Source organism: Mustela putorius, unplaced genomic scaffold, assembly GCF_011764305.1.
Source record: "Mustela putorius furo isolate JIRA1106 unplaced genomic scaffold, ASM1176430v1.1 tig00000228_pilon_pilon_pilon, whole genome shotgun sequence".
Classification (NCBI taxonomy): Eukaryota; Metazoa; Chordata; class Mammalia; order Carnivora; family Mustelidae; genus Mustela; species Mustela putorius.
In genome coordinates, this window is record NW_025421322.1 from 23,820,616 (window position 1) to 23,841,685 (window position 21,070).

General features: G+C 35.6%; 1 long non-coding RNA gene across 2 annotated transcripts in view; it reads right to left on the reverse strand.

The window, feature by feature from the left end:
• LOC101673533 overlaps positions 1 to 21,070 on the reverse strand; it is a 220,991-nt gene that overhangs the window by 54,066 nt on the left and 145,855 nt on the right. The window contains exons 1-3 of one of the 2 annotated variants that reach the window (XR_198802.3): positions 19,171 to 19,314; positions 12,083 to 12,192; positions 10,294 to 10,354 (exon numbers count right to left, since the gene is read on the reverse strand). This is a non-coding gene — a long non-coding RNA (uncharacterized LOC101673533). Of the gene's footprint in view, positions 1 to 10,293; positions 10,355 to 12,082; positions 12,193 to 19,170; positions 19,315 to 21,070 lie in introns of those variants that run through there. The other variant, XR_006606156.1, reaches the window with a different exon arrangement.

Here is a 21,070-nt window from a genome sequence, read left to right on the forward strand (position 1 = left end):
AAAAAAAAAAAAGAAAAAATTACCAATTTTCATCAAATCGAATGCATCAGTCTTTCACTTTATGGTTAGTGATTGTGCACGTGTGCATTAGTGTGTTCTTGTTTAAGAAATCCTTGCCTGCCTCTCTGCCTGCTTGTGATCTCTGTCTGTCAAATAAATAAATAGAATCTTAAAAAAAAAAAAAGAAATCTTTGCCAAACTTAAGATTATGAAGGTTTTCCTTCATATTTTCTTTAGAAGTTTGTAACTTTACCTTTCAATTTTAGGACTCAGGTACATATGGGATAAATTTGGGTGCATGGTAGGAGGAAGGTGTCAAATTAATTTTTATAGAATATACAATTAATCTCAAGGCATTTATCTAAAATATCACATTTTCCCCCATGGGTCTACCACAATATTTTGCTATAAATCAATGACAATTTATGCTTGGGTCTCAAACTGGATATTCTATTAGGTTCCATTGGTCTATATTTCCATCTTTGTGCACAAATCATAATTTTTAATTACTGCTTTATTATCTTATTTTTAAATCTGTTAGTTCATGCCTTTCAACATGGTTCATCTTTTAGATTTTCTTGGATACTTTTAGTTGTTTAGAAATATAGTTACTTCTATATGTATTTTAGAATTTAGCTTGCTATTTTCCACAACAAATTGCCATATATGATTTATAATAAGAGTTTTATTGATTCTATACATCAGTTTAGGAAGAATTGACATCTTTAAAATATCAAATCTTCAAACATATAAATCTGGTATATATTTCCACTTATTAGGTCTTTAAAAAAATTTCTCCATAATACCTTACAATTTTTAGTGTAGAAGTATGAATAACTTTTGTTAAGTTTATTCTAAGACACTCAATGTTTTTGGTGCTATGATAAATGAAATGTTTTCTAATGTTTAATTTGACTTGTTTGTTACTAATAATTTAAATAATTGAGTTTTACATATCACTTCACAACCAACAATGCTCTTTTCAGTTATTAGATTTTTTTTATCTATAGAATTATTTTGCATGTTTAACATACACAATTACATTGTGCATGAATAATGACAGTTATATTTCTTTTTAATTCTTATACCTTTCATTTATTCTTCTTGCTCTGTTGTATATGAAATGTTATAAAAATACTAGTAGATGCTATATCACTGGATATCCATATCTCTTACCAGACTTCAGTGTGTATCTTTAATATTTGATAATCAAAAAAGATTTAGAGGTTTTTGTGGTAGCTATATTTTAACAGATAATTAAGGAAAATTCTATATCTATTTCATCATGGATTAATCATTGGTGATGAATTTTATTAAAGGCTTTTTATGAATCTTTTGAGGTTTTCATATGGTTTTTATCTTTTATTCTGTTATATTATGATTTATTTTCAAATATTAAACCAGCATTTCATTCCTGAAATAAACTGAGTGTGATTATAACAAAGTATTATTTTTCTATATTTCTGGATTCAATTTTCTAATATGTTCTTTAGATTTTCTTGTGTGCATGTTCATGAGAGATTTTGGCCTATACTTGCTTTATCTTTTTTGCATGGTTTTTGTCAAGTTTTGTGTTAAGGTCATACTGGACCCATAAAATAAATTTGCAATTGTTTCTTTTTCTGTTCTCTGGAAGAGTTTGTTTAAGATTGTTTTCTTTTCTTTAAATGTTTAGGAGAATTCACCAATGAAGACATTTGATCCTTTAGGTTTATTTGTGGAAATGTTTTCAATTAAGAATTCAGAAACTTTGTGCATATTTTCTATTTCTCCCTATGTTTGCTTCAAGTTCAGTTTTCATTTAAATGATCAAGTGTATTATGATGAAATTTTCTCAATATCTTCTTATTTTGTTAATCTGTGATATATGTAGTGACATGTTCTCTTTCATTTTAAAACTACATAAACTTATTTTTACCATAGTTTTGGGTTTACAACAAAATTGAGCAGAAAGGATATGGAGTTCCAAATACCTCTTGTTGTCACATGAATATGACCTCTTCCACCAATGTCCTGTGCCAGAGAAGTACATTTATTACAGTCTGTGAATTTACACTGAACATCATTATTATTCAAAACATGTAAATTACATAAAAGGTCATCCTAGGTCATATACATTCTATGCGTTACCCCTGATCTATAATGACATGTATCGACCATTGTAGTATGATGCAGAAGAGCTCCCTCTGTGCTCTACTTATCGCTCCCTCCCGTAAAGCTCTTGACAGCCATTAATCTGTTTGTTTTTTAATTTTTTATTTCAATTCAATTTAGTTAACATATACTGTATTATTAGTTTCAGGGATAGAATTTAGTGACTGATCAGTTGCATATAACACCCAGTGCTCATTACATCAAGTGCCCTCCTTAATGCCCATCACCTGGTTACCCCATCCCCCCATAAAAACAGAGAGGAAGACAAACATAAGAGATTCCATTATTTTAATTTATTTTTTAAAAGATTTTATTTATTTGTTAGAGAGAGAGACCACAAGCAGGGGGAGAGCAGGCAGAGGGAGAAGCAGGCTCCCTGCTGAGCAAGGAGCCCAATGTGGTACTCCATCCCAGGACTGCAGAATCACGACCTGGGCCAAAAGCAGAGTCTCAACCATCTGAGCCACCTAGGTACCCCAAGAGATTCTTTTTTTAAAAACATTTTAAAATTTTTTATTAACATATAATGTATTATTAGCCCCAGGGGTACAAGTCTGTGATTCTCCAGGTTTACACACTTCACAGCACTCAACGTAGCACATACCCTCCCCAATGTCCTAACCCAACCACCCTTTCCCTAACCCCCTCCACCCAGCAACCCTCAGTTTGATTTGTGAGATTAAAAGTCTCTTATGGTTTGTCTCCCTCCTGATCCCATCTTGTTTCATTTTTTCCTTCCCTACTCCTCAAACCCCCCATGTTGCCTCTCAATTTCCTCATATCAGTGAGATCATATGGTAATTGTCTTCCTCTGATCGACTTATTTTGCCTAGCATAATACCCTCTAGTTCCATCCATGTCATCACAAATGACAAGATTTCATTTCTTTTGATGGCTGCATAGTATTCCACTGTGTGTGTGTGTGTGTGTGTGTGTGTGTGTGTGTGTATACCACATCTTCTTTATCCATTCATCTGTTGATGGACATCTAGGTTCTTTCCATAGTTTGGCTAATGTGGACATCGCTGCTATAAACATTTGGGTGCACGTGCCCCTTTGGATCACTACATTTGTATCTTTAGGGAAACCCAGTAGGTCGATTGCTGGGTCGTAGGGTAGCTCTATTTTCAACTTTTTGAGGAACCTCCTGCTGTTTTCCAGAGTGGTTGCACCAGCTTGCATTTCCACCAACAGTGTAGGAGGGTTCACCTTTCTCCACATCCTCACTAGCATCTATCATTTCCTGACTTGTTAATTTTAGCCATTCTGACTGGTGTGAGCTGGTATCTCATTGTGGTTTTGATTTATATTTATTTCCATGAGGCCAAGTGATGTGGAACACTTTTTCATGTGTCTCTTGGCCATCTGGATGTCTTCTTTGCAGAAATGTCTATTCATGTCTTCTGTCCATTTCTTGATTGGATTATTTGTTCTTTGGGTGTTGAGTTTGATAAGTTCTTCATAAATTTTGGATACTAGCTCTTTATCTGATATGTTGTTTGCAAATATCTTCTCCCATTCTCTCAGTTGTCTTTTAGTTTTGTTAACTGTTTCCTTTGCTGTGCAAAAGGCTTTGATCTGGATGAAGTCCTAATAGTTTACTTTTGCCCTTCCTTCCCTTACCTTTGGCGACGTTTCTAGGAAGAAGTTGCTGTGGCTGAGGTTGAAGACATTGCTGCCTGTGTTCTCCTCAAGGATTTTGATGGATTCCTTTCTCACATGAGGTCCTTCATCCATTTTGAGTCTATTTTTGTGTGTGGTATAAGGAAATGGTCCAGTTTTATTCTTCTGCATGTGGCTGTCCAATATTACCAACACCATTTGTTGAAGAGACATAGTCTCTTTTCCATTGGACATTCTTTCCTGCTTTGTTGAAGATTAGTTGACCATAGAGTTGAGGGTCTATTTCTGGACTTTCTATTCTGTTCCATTGATCTGTGTGTCTGTTTTTGTGCCAGTACCATACTGTCTTGAAGATGACAGCTTTGTAATAGAGCTTGAAGTCTGGAATTGTGATGCCACCAACTTTGGCTTTCTTTTTCAACATTCCTCTGGCTATTTGAGGTATTTCTGGTTCCATATAAATTTATGATTATCGGTTCCATTTCTTTGGGAAAAAATGGGTGAGATTTTGATAGAAATCACACTGAATGTGTAGATTGTTTTAGGTAGCATAGACATTTTCACAATATTTGTTCTTCCAATCCATGAGCATGGAACATTTTTCCATTTCTTTCTGTCTTACTCAATTTCTTTCATTAGTGCTTTATAGTTTTCTGAGTATAGATTCATTGCCTCTTTGGTTAAGTTTATTCCTATGTATCTTGGGATTTTGGGTGAAATTGTAAATGGGATTGACTCCTTAATTTCTCTTTCTTATCTCTTATTGTTGGTGTATAGAAATGCAACTGATTTCTGTGCATTGATTTTATATCCTGACACTTTACTGAATTCCTATACAAGTTCTAGCACTTTTGGAGTGGAGTCTTTTGGGTTTTCCACATAAAGTGTCATATCATCTGCAAAGAGTAAGAATTTGACTTCTTCTTTGCCTATTCAGAAGCCTTTTATTTCTTTTTGTTATCTGATTGATGAGGCTAGGACTTCTAGTACTATGTTGAATAGCAGTGGTGATAATGGACATCCCTGCCATATTCCTGACCTTAGCAGAAAAGTTCTCAGTTTTTCTACATTGAGAATGATATTTGCAGTGGGTTTTTCATAGATGGCTTTGATAATATTGAGGTATGTGCCCTCTATCCTTACACTTTGAAGAGTTTTGATCAGGAAGGGATGCTGTACTTTGTCAAATGCTTTTTCAGCATCTATTGAGAGTATCATATGGTTCTTGTTCTTTCATTTATTAATGTATTGTATCACATTGATTGATTTGCGGATGTTGAACGAACCTTGCAGCCCTATAATAAATCCCACTTGGTCATGGTGAATAATCCTTTTAATGTACTGTTGGATGCTATTGGCTGTTATTTTGGTGAGAATTTTTGCATCTGTGTTCATCAAGGACATGGGTCTGTAATTCTCCTTTTTTATGGGGTCTTTGTCTGGTTTGGGGATCAAGATAATGCTGGCCTCATAAAATGAGTTAGGAAGTTTTCCTTCCATTTCTATTTTTTGGAACAGTTTCAGGAGAATAGGTATTAATTCTTCTTTAAATGTTTGGTAGAATTCCCCTGGGAAGCTGTCTCACCCTGGGATCCTGTTTGTTGGAAGATTTTTGATGACTGTTTCAATCTTGATACTGATTATGGGTCTGTTCAGGTTTTCTATTTCTTCCTGGCTCTGTTGTGGTAGTTTATATGTCTCTATGAATTCATCCATTTCTTCCAGATTGTCAAATTTGCTGGTGTATAGTTGCTCATAGTATGTTCTTATAATTGTTTGTATTTTTTCAGTGTTGGTTGTGACCTCTCCTCTTTCATTCATAATTTTATTTATTTGGGTCCTTTCTCTTTTCTTTTTAAGTCTGGCAGGGGTTTATCAATCTTATTAATTCTTTCAAGGAACCAGCTCTTAGTTTAGTTGATTTGTTCTATTGGTTTTTTGTTTTGTTTTTTTGTTTTTTGTTTTTTGTTTTGGTTTCTATTTCATTGATTTCTGCTCTGATCTTTATGATTTCTCTTCTCCTGCTGGGTTTAGGCTTTCTTTGCTGTTCTTTCTCTAGCTCCTTTAGGTGTGGGGTTAGGTTGTGTATTTGAGACCTTTCTTGTTTCTTGAGAAAGGCTTATATCATTGTATATTTTTCCTCTCAGGACTTCCTTTACTGTGTCCCACAGATTTTGAACCATTGTTTTTTCATTATTTGTTTCCATGAATTTTTTCAATTCTTCTTTAATTTCCTAGTTGACCCATTCATTCTTTAGAAGGATGCTTTTTAGCCTCTGTGTATATGGGTTCTTTCCAAATTTCCTCTTGTGATTGAGTTCTAGCTTCAGAGCATTGTGGTCTGAAAATATGCAGGGAATGATCCCAGTCTTTTGATACCAGTTGAGACCTGATTTGTGACCCAGCATGTGATCTATTCTGGAGAATATTCCATGTGCACTAGAGAAGAATGTGTATTCTCTTGCTTTGGGATGGAATGTTATGAATATATCTGTGATGTCCATCTTGTCCAGTGTGACATTTAAGGCCATTATTTCCTTGTTGATCTTTTGCTTGGATGATTTGTCCATTTCAGTGAGGGGGGTGATAAAGTCCCCTACTATTATTGTATTATTGTCAATGTTTTCTTTGATTTTATTACTAGTTGGTTTATATAGTTGGCTGCACCCATGTTAGGGGCATAGATATTTAAAATTGTTAGACCTCTTTGTTGGACAGACCCTTTGAGTATAATATAGTGTCCTTCCTCATCTCTTTTTATAGACTTTGGCTTAAAATCTAATTGATCTGATATAAGGATTGCCACCCCAGCTTTCTTTTGATGTCCATTAGAATGGTAAGTTATTTTTCCATCTCCTCACTTTAAATCTGGAGGTGTCTTTGGGTCTAAAATGAGTTTCTTGTAGACAGCATATTGATGGGTTTTGGTTTTTTATCCATTCTGATCCCTGTGTCTTTTGATTGGGGCATTTAGCCTATTTATATTCAGGGTAACTATTGAGAGATATTAATTTAGTGCCATTGTATTGCCTGTAAGGTGACTGTTACTGTATATTGTCTCTGGTCCTTTCTGGTCTATTACTTTTAGGCTCTCTTTTTGCTTAGAGGACCCCTTTCAATATTTCCTGTAGAGCTGGTTTGGTGTTTACAAATTCTTTTAGTTTTTGTTTGTCCTGGAAACTTTTTATCTCTCCTTCTATTTTCAATGATAGCCTAGCTGGATATAGTATTCTTGGCTGCATGTTTTTCTCGTTTAGTGCTCTGAATATATCATGCCAGTTCTTTCTGGCCTGCAAGGTCTCTGTGGATAAGTCTGTTGCCAATCTAATATTTTTACCATTGTATGTTACAGACTTTTTGTCCTGGGCTGCTTTCAGGATTTTCCTTTTATCACTAAGATTAGTAAGTTTTGCTATCAGATGACAGGGTGTGTACCTATCATTATTGATTTTGAAGGGTGTTCTCTGTGCTTCCTGGATTTTGATGCTTGTTCCCTTTGCCATATTAGGGAAACTCTCTACAATAATTCACTCCAATATACCTCCTGCTCCCCTCTCTCTTTCTTCTTCTTCTGGAATCCCAATTATTCTAATGTTGTTTCATCTTATGGTATCGCTTATCTCTTGAATTCTCACCTCATGGTCCAGTAGTTGTTTGTCTCTCTTTTGCTCAGCTTCTTTATTCCCTGTCATTTGGTCTTCTATATCACTAATTCTCTCATCTTCCTCATTTATCTTAGTAGTAAGAGCCTCCATTCTTTATTGCACCTTATTAATAGCTTTTTAAATTTCAGCTTGGTTAGATTTTAATTATTTTATTTCTCCAGGCAGAGTTTCTCTACTATCTTCCATGCCTTTTTTGAGCCCAGCTAGCACCTTGAGAATCATCATTCTGAACTCTAGATCTGACATATTACCATCGTCCATATTGATTAGGTCCCTAGCCCTCAGTACTGCCTCTTGTTTTTGTTGTTGTTGTTGTTGTTTGTTTGGTGGTGGTGATGTTTTTGCCTTGTCATTTTATCCAGATAAGAATATATGAACAAGAGAATAAAATACTTTCAGAAAGTGGATGAAAGTGGTTGACTTTCTGTTTCTAGAATTGCTACTCTTCTCTTCAATCTCCTGTTGGATTTGTATGTATTTGGAATGGTTTGATAAACTCTCTAGTGATCTCCTCCTACCTGATGTCATCTCCGCCTGCTACTCCTCTGCCATCTTGACTCCATCTTCATCTCCTCAAGAGATTCTTAACTATAGGAAACAAACTGAAGGTTGCTGGAGGGGATGTGGGTGTTTGTTTTTGACAGCCACTCATCTTTCTTAATGTTTCTGTAATTTTACCTTTTCCAGTATCATACAATATGTAGTCTTTTCAGATTGACTTATTTTACTTAAAAAGTAGGCACTTAAGTTTCTTCCAGGTGATTTTATGACTTGATAGCTTATTTCTTTTTAGCAGTGAACAAAACTGCATAATCTGGCATACCACAGTTCATTTATCTATTCACTTACTGACTAAGAACTAAGGACTTCTTGGTTGGTTCCAAATCCTGGTAATTATAAATACAGCTGCTATAAACATCTGTGTGCAGGTTTTTTGTGTGAACCTGTTTTCAGTTCAGGTGGGGATAAAGAGCAAGGAATATGATTGCTGGATTGTATGGTAAGAGCTTATTGAGTTTCATTAGAAACTGTCAAACTATTTCCAATGTGCCTGTACCATTTTGAATTCCTACTAGCAATGATGTTCTACATTTAGTGTTATTAGTATTCTGGATTTCAGGCATTCCAATAGGTATGTAGCAGTGTTTCATTGTTGTTTGAACTTGCATTTCCCTGAAGACATATGAAGTGGAGTATCTTTTCATATGCATATTTACCATCTGGGTATCTTTTCTAATGAGGTTTCCATTGAGGTCTTTGGCACATTTTTAAATCAGGTTGCTTGATTTCTTATTGTTGTGTTTTAAGTGTTCTTTGTAAATTTTTAGGTAACAGTCCTTTATCAGATGTAGCTACTGTAAATGTTTTCTTCTAGTCTGTGGCTTTTCTTCTTGCTCTATTGACAGCATCTTTTATAGAGCAGAAGTTCTTTAAGTATGGATAATCCATTCTTATTTTTTTCCTTTTATCATTTCGTTGAATAAGACCAAAAGCAATCCAATTCACAGACTGAGTAATTGTTTCTTGAAGAAAAAAACTTTTCTTTTTTTCTTCAATTAATATATTGTTACTTAGTGCCAACTTATTTTCTGGACACTTAGTACTAACAGCACAACAATAAATAACAATTTATTCCACAAAAGCTGGAATAAATCCAGCTTCTACTATCATATAATTAAATGTATAATTGTGGTGGAGTGAGGAGAGATAGAAATGTAATTAATCAACTAAAATCATAAAATAAGGCAGACCAAAAAAAAGTAGAATAAGCAACTACAATCTTCAGGGAATAGAAAAAAGATTATTATAATTATAATCAAAATCATCATTGCCATCATCATCCTCTTTATGTTTTTATTGTGTTTTTCACTGATGTTCATGGGAAAATTAACATGTCCCTGGCCCCCTGCTAAGTGATTGTATGTGTATGAAGACTCTTGTATGGCTTCCAAGTTACTAGCTGTATTATTAGAACTTTTGGTAAATAACATGTAGGATGTATAAATAGTGTTACATAAAGAACAAACTGGGAGAAAATGTAAAATCTTTAAAGATCTCTGTGGAACTATAATTGTGTTCTACAAGATCTGAAGGGCTGGGGGAAGGAAGGGTAAGCTTTAGGTATTCTTAACAGAGAGAAGAGTATCACGTTTTTTGCAAGTTGCAATGTATCTTTCAGTTACTTTAACTTTTTTTCACTTGGCCTACTTTCAAAAATACAGCCTCTGAGATCAGTTTGGAAGAGATACCATTATTCCCTCTCTAACAGATGAGGAAATAACGAACTGAGTATCAGTAATGGTATATGACATAACCAAGTTTCCATAAGTCAGTTAGCAGAGAAGAGACTTCACCTTGTCTATACTTAGGACTATTGCCAGAACCTCCATGAAAGGCAGGAAAAGAAGCTTTGGTGAGAAAGCTTGCAAGAACAAAGTATTTAAAGATGTTGAAACCCTGTAAGCAAATCTCAAATTAACAGTGATAACAGTTGCTCCCTGTTTATGGGGGATCCATGCCAAAGCCCACAGTGGGTACCTGAAATCATGGATGGAACCAAACCCTACACAGATTATGTTTTTTTTCCTATCATACATACCTATGATGATGTTTAATTTATTTTCTTTAGGCACAGTAAGAGATTAACAATGATAATTGATAACAAAATAGAACAATTATCACAATATACTGTAATAAAAGTTATGTGAGTGTGGACTCTCTCTCTCAAAACATCCTGTTGCCCCATACTCATCCTTCTTGTGATGATGTCAGATGATAAAATGCCCAGGTGATGAGATGAAGTGAGGGGGATGCTGTAGGCACTATGACTTAGCATTAGGCTACTACTCACCTTCTTATGAGACGTCAGATGGAGGACCATCTTTTTCCAAACCAGAGTTGAGTAAGGGTCACTGAAACCACAATTAAGAGGGGAGTACCATAAATAGAATGGTGAAGGTAATATCAGAGAGTGTGATGTGATTTCAGAAAACTTGGTTTGACTGAGTCTGTCATTTGGGGGGTTAGCACCTTAAGATCACTACACCCTCTACTCCTCAGTTTCCTCCTTTGTGGAATAGTGAAAAATACCAATACTATCAGCACCACCAAAAAACCTTCCAAAAAACCCATGGATCATTCTGAGGATAAAGTGAAATAACACAGCAAGAATACTTCAAAATTATAAAAACTGTCATTCATCCTGAGTTAATTTTATAATAATTGTCATGTCTCTCAAACTTGCCCAGATTTTCGTACTTTTAAGAAAAGTTGTTTTTTGTTTTTATATTATAAGAAGTTTGGTTTTATGTATCACTTCATGTCTCTTTGTTTATTCTGTATTGAGTGAGTACACGTGTCCAAGGGTGTAGACTGCTAGGGTAATGAATTTGGCGCCTGAAGAATTATGATTTTAGGTGGGGAGCATGAAGCAAATGTATGGACACAAGTCTATGTTTCCTCATAACATCCTAAATCATAAATATTGTGGTGATGAAAAGTTAGCAGACAAATTACATACAATCTGGACCGAGTTATAATGCAAAAATTATTTCTCTCTAGAATTACTGGAACTTTGCAATACAATGAGCTTCAATATTCTATTGCTATTACCATTAAAAAGTAATGGTAATAAGGCTAATGCTCAAATAATGGATTTGCATGAACTTATTTCATTAGAATTAGTCCCGTTGGAGATTCAAATTAAAACCACATTGAGATATCACCTTACACCACCTAGAATGGCCAAAATTAACAAAACAGGAAACAACATGTATTGGAGAGGATGTGGAGAAAAGGGAACCCTCTTACGCTGTTGGTGGGAATGCAAGTTGGTGCAGCTCTTTGGAAAACAGTGTGGAGATTCCTCAAGAAATTAAAAATAGAGCTTCTCTATGACCCTGCAATTGCACTCCTGGGTATTTACCCCAAGGATACAGATGTTGTGAAATGAAGGGCCATCTGTACCCCAATGTTTATAGCAGCAATGGCCACGGTCGCCAAACTATGGAAAGAACCAAGATGCCCTTCAACGGATGAATGGATAAGGAAGATGTGGTCCATATACACTATGGAGTATTATGCCTCCATCAGAAAGGATGAATACCCAACTTTTGTATCAACATGGACCGGACTGGAAGAGACTATGCTGAGTGAAATAAGTCAAGCAGAGAGAGTCAATTATCATATGGTGTCACTTATTTGTGGAGCATAACAAATATCATGGAGGACAAGGGGTGTTAGAGAGGAGAAGGGAGTTGGGGTAAATTGGAAGGGGAGGTGAATCACGAGAGACTATGGACTCTGAAAAACAATCTGAGGGGTTTGAAGTGGCGGGGGGGTGGGAGGTTGGGGTACCAGGTGGTCGGTATTATAGAGGGCACAGATTGCATGGAGCATTGGGTGTGGTGAAAAAATAATCAATACTGTTTTTCTGAAAATAAATAAATTGAAAAAATTTTAAAAAAAGAATTAGTCCTGTTGACAAAGTACATTAAAATAATAATGAGAACTTCTAAATTAATTTAAAAAATGTTCTTCATATTTTCTATTTTATCGAGTAGAAGTAGGAAGGAAAGAAAAAAAAGAAGAAGGAGACCCCCCCAAAAAAATGGAGAAGGAGGGAAGAAAGAAAATCTTACCTTTTATGGAGGGTCCATGATGATAATCTGAGAGTAGATAGGCTCAAATGTTTGGCATGTCTGAAGCAATAATACAAACTCCAAGTACATTCTTTTGATTCATTCAATGGCTGTTGAGATAAGAATGATAATTTATAGGAACTAGTACAGAGTCTCAGGATTGTACAAAAAGAAGGAGGGTTTAAAAAAAAAAAAAGGAGGGTGCCATGGTTGGGCACACACATTATAAAACATACTTTCTACTCATTAGATCATTTAAATCTTATAACAAAAATTATTATTAAACCCATTGTGCAGATGAGGAAATGGAACTCTAGGAGATTAGATTGTTTGTCCAAGGTATGAGAAGGAGAATATTCAAATGCACCCTGTTCTCCTTGAATTTGAACACTTGTTTGTTTGTTGATACCATACTGAACTAACAAAGGAAAACACATGAAGTATATTAAGTTCAAATGGCAAGGACCTTGTGATTTTTCACCTTTAGTATGAAGCCATTGGAAAACTTCAAATAAAAGAGTGAACTTCTTCAATTAGTAATATTAGCCAGAATGGTACTCAGGAATAGGTCTTCCATTTTACAGAACACGACATAGCTATTAATATGTGTAATGGGGCTAAATGAACTGAAAGGGGAAGATGAGAGACCTGACGATGTCTTCAAATATTTTGTCAGTAAGTATGGAAATCTATCCATCCGAGGGGCTGAAATTGTGGACAGTGTCACCAAAGAGTGAGCACGCAGGGCAGGGACACATGAAAACATTTCTCAGAAAAAACACCATTTCTCCCTTTTCGGTTGAGACAATGTTTTGTTTCTGTTTATGAATCATAGAAACTACAAATGAACAAGTTGTATTGGGTCATCTAATCTGCCCCCCAGGGAAGGCATGAGCTGCAGTTCATTCAATTCTCTTCCAGTTTCATGTGGACACTCCAGTGTGGGTTTTCGCCACATGCTCTGGCCAAGGCTCTGTGCTCCAAGTCAGTATCACAGGAGTGTTGCCGTGACATTGGAAAGAAAAGGAAAAAGAACCTCCAACAAAAACATTTGTTGAGGGGGACGATTAAAAGAGGTTAACCTTATACATAAATGTGAAAATTGAACACGTGTAAGAGGAACTATATTCCTCAATGTTGAAACAAGTAGGGTTTCATAATTTCCATTAACCAAAGATAAAAAGGTAATCCTTCTTCCATTCTTAAGTGTAAGCGTACTGTCTTATATTTGTCAAAGACTGTGAGATTAATGAGTGTTTTAAGTTTCTTGATTTTTAAGAAAATTGGGATTTTTTTAACAAAACATATAAATAGTATCCTAAACACTTTAAGCTTGCAAGACATTCATAGCCATGTGTAAAAGGGAACATAGATCCATATTTTGAATTTTGTTGAATGTTTACTATGTGCCAAGCCATTATGTTAAATATTAAACACTGTGATGTATTTTATCTTTTTTCCAGATAAATAACAAACAATCAAAACCTGAACTTTACCAAGGCTAACCAGCTTGTTTGATTTTATTACTGTGTGACAAAGTGGAGTTCTGAGGTCATATTGGTTAGTCAAATTCCAAAACTCTGAACCTATAAATAATACTATTCTGAACATTTTGTGTGTAAACAAATGCATATTAAAGCCTGAACATGTGCCAGACCCAGACTTTGCCCCTATGGGATCAACACTGAATAAGTCATGGCCCAGCCTGTGAGGACCTTAGAATCCATTAGGAAAGATTAACAAATCAATAAAAGGCATTTCTTTGCCTGGCTCAGTACGAACTTTGATCTCATGTTCAAAAGTTGCTTTGGAAGCAAAAAAGGAAGAGAAGCTGCTTCAGGCAGGGGCTAGGGACGACTATCTGGATCAGGAAATGCTTGACCTGATATTGAAAGTTGAACTGGAGGACATCTGGGTGGCTCAGTCAGTTAAGAGTCTGCCTTCAGCTCAGGTTATGATCCCAGGACCCTGGGATCAAGACCTACATAGGGCTTCCTGCTTAGTGGGGAGTCTGATTTTCCCTTTCCCTCTGCCTCTCCCTCCAGCATATGCTCTCTCTCTTTCTCACTCTCTCTCAAATAAATAACATCTCAAAAAAAAAAAAAAAAAAAGAAAAGAAAAGAAAGAAAGTTGAATTGAATTTAACTAGGTAAAATGGTGGGTAGAATTTCTTTTTGGGGCACCTGAGTGGCTCAGTGGGTTAAGCCTCTGCCTTTGGCCCAGGTCATGATCTCAGGGTCCTAGGATCAAGCCCTGCATGGGGGGGGGGGTCTCTGCTCAGTGGGGTGCCTACTTGTGATCTCTAGCTCTCTGTCAAATAAAAAACTAAATTCTTTTTTTTTTTTTTTAAATTTCTTTTCAAGAGGAAAAGAGCTTGTGCAAATATGTGTGATTTCTGAGGAATACTGACTAGTCCAATATGATAAGAAGAAAAAAGCTAGTAACTGATAAGATATCCTATTTGCCAGGTGCTGGGTTAACTACTTTACAACTATTAGCTTATTTAGCCCTGACAGCATCTTTCTGTAGAAGATACTCTTATTATCCCCAAGTTCAGATGAGAAAACAGAGGCTAAATGAAATTCTGTAGCTTGTTCAAACACACACAATGGATTTGCAAGGGGTGCTGGGTTTGATTCACACAATCTGATTCCAGACACCAGACTCAACTGCCAACTTATTTAAGTGGTTGGAGATGATACTATGAAGACTTCAAACATTAAACTGTATCGCAAAAGCAAAGAGAAAAGTTTAAAGATTTTCAGTAATATAGCGGTATCACTAGATTTTTTAAAATTTATAAATATCATTAGACAATTATAAACTATACATTGGAGCATGTAAAAAAATGAAGGAGTCCTAGATTAAGGAAATGTTTAAGAAATGTCTAGGAGAAAGCTTTAAAAAGTAGGATAAAATATGTTGGGCATAGTTACAGATTGCAATAGTTACAGATAAGCAATTCCTATAATGGACATGTTTGTTCATAAGATGCACATATTTTTAAAAGTCTTGGGTATATTTTCAGAGGGGGGTGTGTGCACACACCTGTGCACTAATTATTAAAATATTTTTTCTCAGTCAAAATTTCTTCTTAACCTGGTTTGTGATGCTGGGTCTCTTTCTCTATAAGCCACGTGTCTCATTTGCCAGCTGGATTTCTGTTAGACATTTCACCCTGGCAGAAATATTTGGTTCTAGTTTTCAACATTTTTTGGTGCACTGACTTCCAGAACTAGGCAGTTACTCTTGGAAGTACCAGTACCAAAGGGTTCATTTGTTGTCTTGAAGTCTGAGCGTCAGCTCTGGAGGACTCCTCAACCAGCTTCTAGATTTTCAATGCCCCAACCTCTTTAATCTGTCTGCAACTGTAGGAAGCATCTTACATCTTTTAGTTCTTTATCTCTGTGTTACGGAAGTGTCTCCTTTTGACATTTTCCATCCTCCAACTTCTTATATTTTATGTGATAAAGTAACTGGTGTGGGTTCTATCATCCCGGCCAGATCCTGATGGGTACTTTTTAAAGGGATGATGACAATTCCTGGTTCCAGCCATATATTTCTGCATTAATTAAAGAAATGCTTATCAGAACAAGTGAAATATTTTAGAGGATGTTTTGAAGGAAACAAATCCTTTTAGGAATTCATAGCACATTCTGTATTTTCTACTAGTCAATACTCAATAATTGAATATCTATTAATTAAGTATCTTCATCGATTTATTCACCAGGAAACATTGACCCATTCTATGGCTTTATACTGTGATTTGTTGATTTTGACTTAATTCAGTGGGCCCTTAAATTTGTGTAGAAATTGTCCAGGTTTACAAATCCACTTAGTTGTTTGATTTATTAATGTTCAAAAATATTTGCAAAATAAGGGTTGTTTGGTTTGGGATTTCTAATATTACATTTGTCTTTGTAGAAAATTTAAAGGATAAAAAATGTTTAACATCTTAATATTGTAGTAGATTCTGAAATGATATTAAAGTGACTGGATAAATTTAAATGAAACAGAAAACTAGGAGAAATATTAATAATTTCCTATTTATTTAAATACTTAAACCATTTCCAGGAAAATTTAAGTTGGATAGCAGAGAAGCCAATCATGGATACCACAGAACAGAAAAACATCACCACAGAAGGCTTAAAAAGGAGTTGAACAATTTTTTCCCCATTTTAACATTTCTATAACTGGAAAGTAAATTATCATTTCTATATTCATTTAACCTAGGATTTCTTCTTTTATTTTTCCTCAGGAAATATTATTAAATTGCTGGTACATTTTAGCGTTTGAAGATATCTTAAATTGAATGAAATGTGATAAATGTGAATATGTATACATATATACATATATCATCATTTACCCATCATTTTTGTGCATATTTTATTTGACTTTTTGGGATTATACTTCTTGTATATATTTTTAATTTTGACTGCCTCTTCTTATCAGTTTGATTAATTGCATAGCATGTTACCTTTTTTTCTATGTAGGTATTCTTCAGTAAAAACCTAACCCAATTCAGGAAAAGAGAGAAGAAACCAAAACAATAAAAAATAATGTTAAGAGAAGGATGTCATTTGGAGGTATGTACATTTGTAACTTTCCATGAATCCCGATTTTCTCTACGTATATTTTCCCTTTCCAGTCATTAGGGACTAAGTTCCTTGACTTGATCATGCTGAATGAATTCACATTTAAAGAACTGAAGAACTTCTGATGGAAAGTATAAGGAATGAGCTAAAAATGAGTATACACCAATTTTCTAATATCTCCTTCCTTTCATTTAATGATTTACAGATTTTTACATACATCATGGGATGCATGCTCCCCACTTTGGAAATTACTGCATTGCAAAGATCGTGAAAAGATTAGTATAATGACTTTTTAAAAAAATTTTTTGACTTTTGTATTCACGTTAAATTTTGAGTTACTTATTAATAAACTGTGTTTTTTTCCCCCTAGAACTGATATGGAGGAAATTTTGAAAATTGGCATGTTGTGAAGGATTTAAAAAGAATGCAAAATGATCTCCGCTTCCTTGAAGGCTAAAATCTACTGAAATAAACTGATGTGAATGCCTTAGAGTGTGAAAAGGTCTTCGTAGAATACAGGAGGAATAGAAGAAAATAATAGCTTGCTGTAAGAGTGTAAGAGTAGGAGAAAGTCATTCTTCCTAGAGGCTCAGACGGATTTCAAAAACAGCCACATTTTCCCACATTATCAACCCAGTTTAGTTCAATCCGTACATGACTGCAAGTTGTTAGCAGTATATCCCAGGATGCTCTTTGTCAGACCTACGATGTTTCAGTATTCTAGAATAATTACAGGAAACCAAATATGGTAGGATCACAGAATATTGTTAATTTTATGGATGTCATAATTTCTTAGATGAATCCTGTGGAAACAGGGAAATGGATAGGATTAGCCCAAGAGTATTTTTATACAAAGGAGAGAAAGTCCTTCTTCTCCATTGCAATATTTCACACACTCACCTCAATTTCAGGCTAAGGCATAATAAGCAAAGTTAGCTCTGGATTAAAAAGGTTTTTTAGGGATGCCTAGGTGGCTCAGCTGGTTAAGTGTCTGACTCTTAATTTGGTTCAGATCAGGATTTTGGCTCAAGTTAGGATCTCAGGGGAGTGAGATGGAGACCCACATTGGGCTCTGCACTCAGCATGGAGTCTGCTTGATATTCTCTCTCTCCGCCCCTCCCTAACTGCTTGCACGTGTTCTCTTTCTCTCTCTCTCTCTTTCTAAAAAATTAAATAAAAAATAAATAAATTTTTGTTTTAGTGATTCTGAATTCATACTATGGGGTTAATTATTAAGCTCATCTAAACATTTCACTATAGAAGGAAATGGACATTTTTATGTATTTAATAAGAGCATGGGAAATGTCAATTTACTTAGACAAATAGTATTAAATCCATAATATGCACACAACTCTGATTGTAACTATGAAAAAGATCTAAGCTTTTACTTAAGAAGCTTAGAACTGACCCTAAGCACCCTGAGATGCTTAGAGAGCTGAGAGATCAGGTCTGCCCGTCTTTGTCTATATTACCAGGAAAAGCAGGTCTGGGTCTTCTATTTTAACTGTTTTGTAAAGTAAGTTGTGCTATTTAAGTGCCTGCTATACTTACAGACTTGCTGTGGCCAAGAAGAATACCACCGAAGAGGGAGTATGGGGAAATTGAGTCAAGAGAAGACAGCCTAGTAAAGATGTAATTGAGACCTAAACAAAATTACAGTTACCCCAAGGTCTAACTCTTTTGATTTTTAAAAATATTTTATTTATTTATTTGAGAGAGATAAAGAGGGCATGCATGCACGCGTGAGCATAAGCAGGAGTGAGGGGCTGAGGGAGAGGGAGAAGCAGATTCCCCCCTGAGCAGGGAGCCTGATGCAGGACTCAGTCCCAGAACCCTGGGATCATGACTTGAACTGAAGGCACCAAGCCACCCAGGTGCCCTAACACTTCTGATTTTTTTTAAAAAACGTTTTCCTATTGTTTTTCACCTTTTTTTCTATATTCTTGTGCAATGCTCAGTTTATTGTGAACTCATTCTTGACAATTAACAGCTTTACACTTGGGCATTGTGAAATGACTTGCTCTGGTGACCACCCCACTTTCCTTACAAAATAAGTCTTAAACTGTTCACTTAACTTGTTTTTTGTGATATGATTTTTCTCCTCTCAACTCCTGCCTGTATTGAATTCAATGGAGGAGGGTCTGAGGGTCTCACACTCTCTTGTCTGCGAGAGAGTGAGATGCACCCGGCTTGCATCAGTCAGAGGAGAGGTTATCAATTGGCTGATTGCTTCTAGGTCATTTTCAAATTGAAATAAGAAATAGCCCTTACAAGTAAATATGAAACCTTCTTCGGTACAAGGTCACTACTCTCAGTATTTGAAATTTGCCTCTCCAAGCACATCTGTCTGGCTTTCCTCACAGACCCTATCCCTTTAGTGCTAATGAGAACCTCATGCCTTCCAGTCTGAAAGCAGGATTTGGACCTATTTCCCCCTTGTTAATGTAAAGCATGTCATTCTGGGCCCTATGCAGTATTATTTGCTTTTCTTACCGCTGAGTCTTGCCTGTAGGCAGTTTTGTATCATCCAGAAGGTTTCATATCTTAGCATCGTGTTGATTCTTAATTCCCTGGTCTCAGAATCCAGTGAGATATATTTGATTTACTAAGAAACTAAGCTTCTTTTCATATCCTGGTGAGATCTGCAAGAGATAGAGGTGAGAGTTAAGAGAATAAAAGTCCTTTTGGCAAGGCCTATCTTTTCCTTGGTCTTACAAAGATTCTGTTTGGTAAGTAATTAAAGCTGGTCTGGACAGGCAGCAAACACCAGAGTAGATTTATAGCATCTAAAACAATACCTTCAAAGATCTTCTCCGAGAAAGCATGGCCTAGAGGCATCCTTTCGATTGATCTAAAGCTCTGAGGAATTGCTCCAGAAGCAAACAAAGACCAATTATGCTTCTTTGACATTTTATGGTTTTCTATGAAAATCCTGAACAAGAGTAAATAGGAATCCTATAGCCCTTCCTTGTCTGAATTGTAGGCATGCTTTGCCCCTCTGCAAAGCCAGCTGCTTTACTCTTGTGACCTTACCCAAAGAATTGCCTCCCCACTATAGTGGGTCAGTAGTCACTCTCCACATGAACTCCTGTTCTGGGGAGAAAAGCAAGGGAAATAATATATGACCCCATCTTGGAGGTGATAAATTACTCTTCATCAAATATCAAGAAAGGTAAGAAAAGGAAAGATGTCATTTTCAGTACTCTTTTAAGTTTCTGTTATTTTAGGACTTAGCATAAAATATTTTTTACTAATTCTAAAATTACTGATTCATAAAATATCTTTTACTAATTACTAAATTTTGAACTTTCTTCCAGAAAGAGGTGCAATTTTTGAAGTGTTCTGATCTGAGCTTTTCAGAACACTCTTATCACTGAGGAAAATTCTGTATGTGTCACTATCTTCCTACAGTACAGTTCTCTGCTTCACCCTCCAGAATGGGATCTCTATTAGAATAAGAAGCATTTTATTTATTTGGTATTGACTATGGCCCCCAATGGACTATGTACCAGGTAAATAGCAAGTTCAATAAATTCTGGTTGGATTGAAAAATCCTTGTTCAATTGTTGATTTCTTTTTATGATTGAATAAAAGCAACCCCATTTCTTCCTATGCAAATGAAGGGTCTAATTCAACACTCTGTCCAAGTCACTTGTCTAACTAGAGGTTAGTCTCATGGTCATGTACTTTATTTCTACTATCTGTGTTGTATCTGTTGTTTCCACACCAAATTATGGTTTTCTGGAGGGCAGGACCTATGCCTAATTCAACTTTCTGTTCCCAGCATTGTAGAGGTCCACATAATGCTTGTTGAATGAAGGAGCAGAATGATTCCATGGGATAAAACCAAGGTTCTGACACAGGGATTAAATTCCTGATTTACCCATTACCCATTACCCTAAAACTCTACATAATAGGCAGGCATAGTAACAGAAATTACAGTGATAGTCTGTTAATTGGTATCTCATTCAAAATAGGTGTTATCACAAATCTATATTGCCCATCCTGCAATCGGCTATCCTTCACCTAAACTCATGTTTGAAGTGTTTCAAAATTAAAATACGCTTTAAGTACCAAGAAGGCTCAACAGCATGAAAAGCACATGGAGCAAGCAAAGAGAAAGGCAGAAAAAACATTGCCAGTGGTTGAGTTTTTTCCTGGCTGTTGATTGCCTCAACTGTTCTGTCATGAGAAAGAGCCTTCATTTCGCAGTAAAAAAGTTATCTATCACGTAATTACACGGTGCCTGCTGAAATGCTCAGCATTTACATGGATACCTTCGTGTAATTCTTTTTTTTTAATTTTTTATTTTTTATAAACATATATTTTTATCCCCAGAGGTACAGGTCTGTGAATCGCCAGGTTTACACACTTCACAGCACTCACCAAAGCA